This window comes from Tupaia chinensis, unplaced genomic scaffold (genome assembly GCF_000334495.1).
Source record: "Tupaia chinensis unplaced genomic scaffold, TupChi_1.0 Scaffold000198_1, whole genome shotgun sequence".
In the NCBI taxonomy this organism is placed as follows: Eukaryota; Metazoa; Chordata; class Mammalia; order Scandentia; family Tupaiidae; genus Tupaia; species Tupaia belangeri.
The window spans coordinates 683,511-694,660 of NW_006159673.1; positions in this window are offsets into that span (position 1 = coordinate 683,511).

Here is an 11,150-nt window from a genome sequence, read left to right on the forward strand (position 1 = left end):
TAAGTTAAAAATTTAGATAGAAAATAAGTACTTTCCTCCATCCTAGAAACATTGCACTCTATTTGGTGTGAATCTCCTCTGCCATTTAGCTATGGCTGGCTGTATGACGCACTACCCAAAATTCAGTGGCTATAAACTCTACTCTTTCATTTCCGTGGGTCTGATGGGAACCAGAGGATTAGCTAGTCTAGATCGCACTCCAGCAGGTGACTGTGCAGAGCTCACCCGAACCTCTCCACACACACACGAGGCTTAGGAGGGAGCCCAAGGGCTAAGACTGGAGCTGCTGGGCCATTGGTCTCCCTGCAGGACTAGCAGCTGGCCTAAGGGTCCCCCTGCAGGGCCAGCAGCTGGCTAAGGGTTCCCCTCCAGGACCAGCAGCTGGCCGAGGGGGTCTTCCTGCAGGACTAGCAGCTGTCTGAGAGGGTCCCCCTGCAGGACTAGCAGCTGGCCGAGGGTTCCCCTGCAGGACCAGCAGCTGGCCCAGGGGATCTCCCTGCAGGACCAGCAGCTGTCTGAGAGGGTCTCTCTGCAGGGCCAGCAGCTGGCTGAGGGGGTCCCCCTGCAGGACTAGCAGCTGGCTGAGGGGGTCCCCCTGCAGGACTAGCAGCTGGCCGAGGAAGTCTTCTATCTAACACAGAGGCAAAGACAGCAAGGAGAAATGCCCAAACCTTGTGTCGCAGGCTTCACACTGTCACACTGCCATGACATCACTTCCCCTTTCTGCTTCTGGCTAAAAGAAGCCGCAGGGCCAAATCCAAAGTCAGGAGAGGGAGATGCAGCCCACGTGGAAGGAGAGGGCACAGAAGCTGCACGTCAGTGGCACTGATGCCGTCGGGGGGAAGAGTTGGGGCCAAAGTTCCATTGGCCTCAGCTCCCACACGGGTTTTCATATTTTACCACACACGTCTATACCCATGAACAATAAATGAATTACTTAAGTATTTTTAATTTTAAAAATTTACATTTAGGGAACAGCAGATAGTGTAGCGGTTACGTCGCTGCACTCCCACCTGGCTGACTGTGGTTGGAGTCTGGGGCTCACACCGGACACGTGCCCATGCCTGCCCCAAATTCCAAGAGGAGAATGGAGGAGAAGGGATTGTGGCGTGGCCATTCCCCCTGGTAGATGATTTCTTGCTTTCTGTCTCTATGTCTCTCTCTGTCTTTCTGGCAAGCACACATTCCCTGTATCAAAAAAAAAATAATCAAACAAACCCTCTCTCTCTCAAAAAAACATACATTTAAATGTCACAGCATTTTACTTAACTTTGTATGATTTGTCTTAAAATATTATTCTGCTTTTGATGACTGCCTACGTTGATCATTACGTGTAGATTATTTTTTACAACTGACTTGTTCCCTTACTTAAATATATTGTAATTCATTCTTTGTGCAAAGGTATAAGAACTTCTCGGGGCAAGATGGCGGTGCAGTGGTGTAACGCCACACTCTGCCAGGCAACCCCGAAGGAGCAGATTCCCAGTTCAAATCCAGAGGCCTCCCTGAGTATGCTGGGCAAGCTCCTGCCCACAGACCGTGGCTAACTGGGAATGGACCACGCTGTCAAGACCCAGAGACAGATGCTGTCTCTCTCCCTCCTCCCCACCCCGCTGTGTCTGCCTTGCTCCTGGAAGGAAGAAATCTTTTTTTTTTTTTTTTTAAAGTATGAACATTTCTCTTGGGCACATCTAAAATAAAATGTCTGAGTCTGGTAAGTGCCTTTTTACACACGGTATCAATATCATCCAATAGAAATACGGTGGCATTCCTAAATTTAACTTCAAATTTTTTCCGTGTTACAAAATGAAGCAGGCCTGCCAGTGGGCTGGTGGTTAAGAAAGCTGGATCCTACATGGCCAACTGTGTGTTTTGAATGCTGGACCCAGAGGCTTGGAAAACATTCCAGATGCCTGTGTGTGTGCGCCCAAAATCCCAAAAGAGGGAAAGGAGGAGAAGGGATTGCAGTGTGACCATTCCCCATGGGGCTTTCTCTTCTCCCCTCTCTCTCTTTTTCTATCTGGCTGTCTCTAGCAAGCACACAGGCACACTGGCAAAAATTTTTAACAAGTATTATACATTTAGTAAATTTTCTATACAATGCAACATAGTCAAATTACTGTCATTTCAAAGTGTAACCAAAATTGAATAATTATCAATGTAATATCTTACCATTTGCTTTGGGTACTAATTCTTCGAAAGTCAGTGTGATTTTTTACTCACGTCTCAGCTCATCTCATCATATTCCAAGGCTCAACAGCTCCATGTGGCTGGAGGCAGCCCTGCGGACAGCAGCCCTGGATGGGACTGGAGGCGGCCCTGCGGACTGCGGCCCTGGTGTTACCGGAGGCGGCCCTGCGGACTGCGGCCCTGGTGTTACTGCACTGCTCGCCCTCGTGTCGGTACCAATACGCCAGAGCTGCAACAGCAATACTTGGTGTCATCAATATTTTCAGCTTGCTGCCAATCCGAAGATGAAACAGAAAAAAGACACTAATGGAAAAACTGGAAAAATCAGGACCAGCAGGTGGCATGGTGGTTAAGGCGCTGGACACTCCCACATGACTGACCACAGTTCAAGGCCTGGACCTGGTGGCTTTCTCTCTCTCTCTCTCTCTCTCTCTCTGCCTCTCTCTGCTCAAATTAACACAAAATAAATGAATAAATAAAATTAAATTAAGATAATTATCAAAAAAAAAACCCTGGAAAAATCAGACTAAAGCCAGTTATGTATACTACCACTACCATACCAAAGTTAATTCTAGTTTTGCTAATGATAGCAATGGTCATATCAGATGTTAAAACTGAGGGAAGACTTTGTAAGTCTTCTGTAAGTCTAAAATACTATCAATAAAAGGAAATTTTAGGAATCACTACCTAGTCAGGGCCAGCAGGTGGTTCGGTGGTTAAGGTGCTATAACCTCACAAGGCCACCCCAGTACAGGCCCCAGACCCGCAGCTTAAAAATTAGGCCAGGCACATGTGTGTGCATGTCCAAAATCCCAAGAGGAGAACGGAGAAGATAGTGTGGCATGGCCATTTTCCTGGGGGCGGGGGCAGGAGGGCAGTGATTTCTCACTTTAAAAAAAAAAAAATCACAATCTACTCGAACTTAAATTTTATGTTCTCTTGCAGCTCTCTGGTATTCCACTTGAAGCACACTTTTAAATAAGCTAAGTGAAAGCATTTTGACTTAAACTACAATAATACACAAAAGAATACATTCTTCTCACTGTCAGTTGCCTCCACCTACGATTCAGGTCAGGATCACCTCCCAGGCATGAAGGCAGGGCAGGGTGAAAGAGGAAGCAGCCTCAGAGCTGAGCCTCACATCCCTGCTGTGAGCTCTTATCTTCTCCGCCTCATGTAACGTTTCTCTTTTTCTCTAAGAGCATGGGTTTCATCCCGGAAAGCAGGAATGTGCGAGTAACCTGCAGCCTTTCCTTGCCGGGTAAATCAAAACAGAACAGCTGTGCCTCCCTTCCCATAGCATTACAGGCTCCTAACATGTCCTGAACGGAGGGAGATACAGGGCAATGGCATTCCCCCTCTGAAGAACCCGCTAGAGAAGTTAACATAAATACAGTTTTCCTTTTACTGAAACGTATCTTTCACCACAAAAATGCGGTCTGCTTTCTACATTATTCTTCAGAAGTCTTCAATATTACTTCTTAGTAACTGAAGATGCTAACTAAAAAGAAAAATAATTAAATAAGAACAAAGAAACAACTGTGATGATCTGTGTCTCTTGCTGCCCTGCTTCTAGTTACTTAGAAATCGTGAGCGTCTTTGGAGCCAGCTAGAGCTCGCCCTGAGGACGGCGGGCTTTCTGGGAGGAAGCCGTGGTTTTTCTCTTGAGATCTAGGCTTGGAGACTCCTGTCTCTGCCACTTTCAGACTTGAAACCCAGGGCTCCTTCCTCGGTAACCCAGGGCCCCTTCCTCTGACTTTGTTCTTTCTCTAGTCAGCCTTCCAGCAGGACTTACCACAAAGCTTCCCCTTCAATAGCTAAGGGTACCAGTTGTAGGAATTCCTGCTCACTTTCGTAGGGAAGGGCCAGGTAAACGCACTTCACCCTCAGCTGAACTGCAAAGGCCCCAAATCCAGCCACTGTTCAGAGTGAGCATTATAAGGCATTAATACAGGTTGGAAGTGACAGCCCTGCCCTAAAACAACTCCCCTTTAATCATTGCACTCACTGAATGAAGGACCCAGGGGGTAAGAGTTTAAATGGCGAAATTACCCAATGGCCCCGCTGGAGACAATGCAATGAAAAGCTCTGGGAAGTGGTAACCCAGGCCCAGCTGGGGGTTTACAAATCAATGTTCACTTAATTCATAGCTGTGCCTAAGGTTGGATTAGTTTTTTTTTTTCAGTCTGATTTTTCAAGGTTCAAGTTTTCAGTAACATTTTCTCCCTGGCTAAAAGGACACACCCCCCAAGTGTGGAGTCAGGCTCTTAGGACGCAGCCTTGTGACAGTCTCCGCTGACTTTTGACAGCTGTGTGTGCCCTGCCCTGAGGCTCGCTTTTCGAACCTCAGCTAAGCTTTCCCCCCTGAAGCCTCATGCCTGAGTCAAGAGTGCTGGGATGGGGAAGAGCCAAGATCTGGGTTGATCCTGTAGGCTATGACTAACTGTGGCCAAAGTTTGGGGCCATTTATTGAGTCAAAGAGATAGGAACTCTTAAGTTGCCACCGTCCTGAAAGAGAACTTGGGAAACTCTTGGCTGGAACGTTCCCCTGTTCCCCTCGTATCAGATGTCACCGGGGAAGTTTCAAGAGAGACCAAGAAGGAGAATTGACCCCCGCAGGCACGGAATGGATCATGACCCACGTGTTCTCATCAGCCAGCTGTGAGGTCCATGCAGGGAAATTTGACCTCCCTTTACAGGAGGGAAGGCCACGGCCAGAACTCCCGAAGACCACACCACCACTTCTCTAGCAGGGTTTTCTCGGCTGACTCAAAGCTAAGGCTCCGCTAAGGATGTGGCGAGTATGTTTGCAATGGTGAAGAGAGAGACTGCCCTGGAGAGATTTTATTTTAATTATGTTTAATACTCACAGTAACAACTGCTCATTCTCCAGGGCTCCCATTTAATCGCTAAGAAGCCGTTCCAGACATTCCTTACTGAGCGACCGAAACATCTTCTATCGCTCTTAACTCAAGGATGTCTTAGGAGCAGATTTTTCTGCGGTTCTACTCTTATGAGTCATAAATCGTGTTTAAAAAAAGAAGAAGAAGACTACTAGTTGTAGGAATTACTGTTACTTCTCACCCCCAATGTGTTGAAGCTTTTATACCAAGTAACAATGACTTTGCATTAGGGTAGATAACTCATGGATGAAGGGGTTGGAGGTCCCAGGCATGAGTCCTGGCATTGTCAGGATGGAATCAGTGGACTGGGGACAGAAAGAGGGTAGAGCGGAGCGTCATTGATCATTCATCCGATTGGACATCTGGGCCGAGAAAGCCAGCCTAAAACCCGTTCACTGCGTAAACTCTGGCTGGTTACTTAACTTCCCAAACTCAGTTTCCTCAACTGTCCAGTGAAAATTCAGTAATCCCTTCCTCGTAGGGTCATTGTGAGGATTGATGGGTACAGAAAAGACAGTACATAGTGAGCGATCTCTCTCTCTCTCATACACACACACACACACACACACACACACACATATATATATATATATATATTTGCCTTAGAGTATATGCATTTGCTGGAGAAAGAGAGAAAGAGAGGAAAAGGGAGAAATACCCCCCTGGGGGGGGGGAGAACAGCCATGCCACGAACCTTCTCCTCCACTATCTTCTTGGGATTTGAAAAACACGTGCCCAGAGTGTTTTTCAAGCTTTTGGATCTGGGACTCAAACCATGAAGAGAGTCATGTGGGATTCAGCACCTTAACCTCCATGCCACCTGTTGGCCCCCAATTTCTTATTAGAGTTTTGATTTTTAGTTATTTATTATTTTTTTGGAGAGTTTTTTGTTTTGTTTTGGTTTTGGTTTTGTTTTGTTTTGTTATAGGGCACATTCACTTGCCAGAAAGACAGAGAGAGACAAAGAGACAGAAAGCAAGAAATCACCCCCCAGGGGTGATCTTGGGCACGCACACACATGAGCTTAGCATGATTTTAAGCCACCAGGTCCAGGACTCAAACCATGGTCGACTACATGGGAGTCCAGTGACATGGTCATTATGCCAGCTGCTGCTTCCTAGAGTTTTGATCTTACACAAGTTAAAAAAAAAAAAAAAGTCTCTGGACTGACCCTATAGCCAAGTGGTGGTGGAAGCTAGATCACACATGGTTCAAATCCTGGTCCTTTTGGCTTGCAGAACATACCAAGCACATGTATGTTCATGCCCAAAATCCCAACAAAAATGGAAGTATGGAGAAGAGACTGAGGCTGACCATGCCGTGTTGGAGGGGTGCTTTCTTCCTTTATTCTCTGACAAAGAAATGAGAAAAGAGAAAGGCTTAAAAGAAAGAGAAAACATATGAAAAAATGTTGTTGATGGATCATTATATATAGTGTTTTATATGTATATATGTAACAGTAGTATCTATTTTAAACCTATATACCTTTCTAATAGATTTTGTTGAGATTCTTTGGGGAAATGTGACATTCCTTATTATGTCAACATTTGCATGCATATGAGGTGAGTACTTTAAGTTTTTAAATGACATATAAAAGAAAAACCTGGAGAAAGCAAAGTACCATTCAGACCCCTGTGTCTCCATGTCAGCGTTAAAGCAAATACATGTTCTTACATGATCGTATCACTAAAGATGCTTGCGAATTCAAGAAGGTGGTGCCCTCCGATCACGCTGCTTTACGAATATCACGTGAAAAATAACCAGCCATGGCTTCCTGGAAATGGCCACGCCGAGATGAACCAGTATGCGGGGTGTCCTGCACAGCTTCTTCTGTTTATCTTTCTCATCAATTTTTCGAACCTATTTCCTGCACTGCAAAGAAACTAACACAGGATGCGTATGAAACAAGATTTAATTTTCAGTCCAGATGTGCTATAGCTGAACACCAGAAAGCCCCTAGTTTTCAGAGAACTAAACTCCAGTGTTTTTCTAATGGAAACCCCCACGTCGGGGTGGGTTCTCATGAAACCCTCCTTGGAATCACGTGATGCCAGTCAGTCTCAGATGCTCTCCCCACTTACTGCTAGCAAAATCTCTGGCACAAAATACTGCCCTACTAAGTGATCTCGAAACATTAACTTTAAAAAACAACATACTCAGGCCAGCCTGTGCCCTGGTGGCTAAGGAGACCAGAATTCCCATGGCTGACAGTGTGGTTCAAGTCCTGGATCTGGCTGCTTGGAAAATATGCCAAGCATATATGCACACCCCAAACCCTGAAAGGAGGGACACATGGAGAAGGGACTGAGGTCTGACTGTCCCCCACATGGGTCCATTCTTTCTCTCTCTCTCTGGTGAGCACACACGCCCTCCAGCAAATTAAAAAAGACAGCAACAATCCCTACATTAAAATATACAAAAAATTCTTCAAAAAAATGAATAATAGGTGAATTGGAAATTAAAAAAGAGTGATTTTTAATCAGGGATGTTCAATGAGATATACAATTCTCAAGCCAAACTCTAAACATCTCACAAGATGAGATATTGTCATTCCAATGTGGTACTGAAAGAGTTTAAGTTTCTGAATTTTACTAAAAAAAAACTAGATAAAGGTTTTAATATGCTATTCAAAATTAGTCTTCATACATGGAGAAAAAACTCTGTAAGAACAGCCTAGGAAAAGAAAGCAATTGATCAAGTTTATGGAGGTAGGAAGAAATGAACAAGCACCCCACCCAACTTCCATTTCTAGACGTGAGTTGTCAGGGAAGAGCCTCACTGATGAGCCGTGGGCCCCACCCCTAAGGGAAGAGAAGCCCCACCGGACTGCAACTGGGGAAAGACACAGATGCAAAAACGAAGCCACGGGGGGGTGCCCCTCAGATTACCCATGGAGAGAGGAAGACTCCATCTGGATGGGAAAGGTTCCTCTTTGCTGTGCTGAGAGTGTTTTCCAGGTGCACTGTGAGAGTACAAGCAGAGGAAATGGCACCTCCAAGCAGTCATACCAAGGCTTTAGTCATACCAAGTGGCAGTTCGGAGAAGCAGCCGAGAACCATGGAATGAACTTTGAAGTCAGGCTTCAGGTCTCTTCTATGGTTTCATACATTTGGTTGGAAAAGTCAATCGCTTTGAAACGTGGTTGTCTAATTTGTCTTATGGGGATGATGACTTTTGTAGGAAAGGATCGTGCTGGAAATAGCTCACATGCGCTAAAACGTCTGCATGGTTTAAGTCTGTTCCCTCGGCAGATCTGTCATTAGGTCTCACTGTTCCTTTCTCCATGGTGTGAAATTGCATCCATACTAAATCGAAAGGAAAAAAGTGACCATGAGTATTTCTTAGGGCAATATTTATTTGTTCAATTCATGAGTGAAAGAGACAAAGAGAAAGAGAGGAAGAGAGACAAAGATGCAGCACCTTGGCAGAGCCCAGCCTCTGGGACCCGCCCAGCTCCCACCAGCCTGGGATGCAGATGGTGGGCGGCCTCCTCCTCAGGGAGGTCTCCGGGCGTAAGGTGGCAGCCCAGCGTCATGTTTTTCCACGGCATCACCATTCACTCATTCTTCCTTTATTTAAAATTGCCAGAAGGCAAGGGTGCTCACCAGAAAGAGACAGAGAGATAGAGGGAGAGGGAGAAAGCACCCCGGAATGGGCATGGTCACACCACAGTCCCTTCTCAACGTCTCATCCTGTCAGGATTTGGGGTCATGCACAAACATGTACCTGGTGTGTTTTTCAAGACACTAGAGCTGGGCTTTGAACCGTGGTCATCTATGTTAACCTTAACCTCTAGACCAAGGGGCCAGCCCGACCGCATCTTGGACTCACTGGTTATATAACAAATGAAAACTGATACACAGCTATGTCTATATGAGCCCGGTGTGAAGACTCCTGACACCTCACACTCAGCCTGACCCAAACCACTTTACTTTCTTTTCCAGATCACAACTCTCAAGGGTCGCTAAAGAGCTCTGTCTTTTTGAAAGTGATTTTTTTTTTCCAGATGACTGTATAGCAGCAAGGTTTCTTCTACTGGTCAAAGTGTTGCACATATAATGTGGTATTTCCAACAGTAAGAAGGGAAATGGGTGTGTGTTAATTACACTGTTGCAGTTCTAGAACTACCTGTGAATTGAGAGTCACCATTTGACTTAAGTACTCTAGCTAGACAAGCAGTACTTCCTCAACCACGGTCAGGGTTTCGAGCGATGGTGTGGTCTAGAGGAATGTGCTCTAGAGTTTAGGGCCAGCGGTTGCAGTCACGCTCCGAGAGCTGACCCAGGCTCTGACGGGGATGTGTGGGCTGACTGCAGCCGAGTCATTTGACCACCGTGAGCCAATCTGTTCATTTTGATGACTCCCTTTAAACCTCAGATACAAAGTTTACCAGAGACAAAGTTTACCACTGCAAGTTTAAAAACTGTACAAATCCAGGTCATCAGATTATCGGTTCAGTCATCAAACGTCTTTATCAGTAAATGCACTAGGGTCAGCATAGCAACGCTCTGACGGTCAAAATAATAGCCAAGGGATGAGTGAAGACCAACACTTTGCTATCGATGAGTTGTCAGCATGTAATGTCAGAGCACGCAGGCCTTAGGGCTGGGAACGCTTACATCAACGTGAAGATGACACAAAAAATACGGTCACTGGATGTCAGAGTGTCACCAACCCAGGGATTTCTCTATTTGGAGATTTATTACTCTACGACATTCAAGATGTCAGACCATGAAGAGCAGCGATCCCCGCGGGGAGGAGAGTGAGGGCAGCGATTGGTCTGATTTATCGCCTAGAGGGGACGCAGGGCTTCGGTGGGGAGTAAAGGACCGCAGAGCCCAGCAGCCCCTGAGTTGAGGAGGTGAATCATCGTGTCCGAGGAGACCAAAGCAGGTAGAATCGGCAGGAAAGAAAACGCCAGCAAAGACCAAGCTACACAGAGAAATAGGTCCAAGCGCGCAGAGGGCTCCATGTTAGTGTTCAGATGGATACTGGTGAGCACTCGTCTGTGATGAGACTCAGACACTGAAAGCACCACCTGGAAAGAGAGAGAGAAGAATACTCAGAGGTCACACAGGGATGGGACCGTTCCCCAAAGACAGAGTAGAGAGCCTAAAGTTCAAAGGGTTCAGAAAAGATTAAGAAGGGTTGGGACTGGTAGGTGGCGTGGTGGTTAAAAGTGCTGGATTACCGCAGTTCGAGTCCTGGACCTGGCAGCTTTGCTTTCTGGCTTTCCCTGTCTCTCTCTCTCTGTCTGGTCAAATTAAAAAAAAAATAATAACAACAAATGGAATGAAATTAATTAATAAAATAAATAAATAAATATAATAACAAATGGAATGAAATTAATAAATAATTTTTCAAAAAAATAAAAGATTAAGAAGGGTTTTGCCTCACTAATGGAATCACCTTGGATGAAATAGTGCTTCGATTCTACCTAAAAAAGCTCGACCTGATAAAAAAGTAAAATCCAACTATTTTTAAGTAACTTAAACTACGTCCTAAGAAAAAAGCCCAATAATATTTATAGGAACGCAAAAATAACTAGGATACAAAAATGTAAAATACATCATTTCTGACATCCAACTGGAAATGATCAGACATGAAATAGCCAGTGGCGTGGTGGTTAAAGCGACTGGGTGCCACACTGTGGAACTGTGTGATTCACGTCCTGAACCCAGCAACTTGAAAAACACATGTGGATGGGGACCAGCAGTTAGCGTAATGGCTATGTGTCCCGACCCGGGGGGACAGCTGAACAGGTTTTCTGAGTGAAGGAGTGAGAGCCGGGACAAGCGGCGTAGTGTTACAGCACGGAGACGACAGTGTCGTCTGTTTATTGTGGGCAGCACGGTACAGCACAGAGACGACGCAGTGTCACAGCTCTTAAGGGTCGCGTCGTCTACTGTGAGCAGCACGGAGACGACGCGGTGTCACAGCTCTTCAGGGTTGTCCGGAGACGATCTAGTGTTACAGCTCTTCAGGGTCTCCCAGGTCGTCTGGAGACGATGCAGTGTCAGCTCTTCAGGATCTTCAGGGTCGTCTGGAGACTGCGCG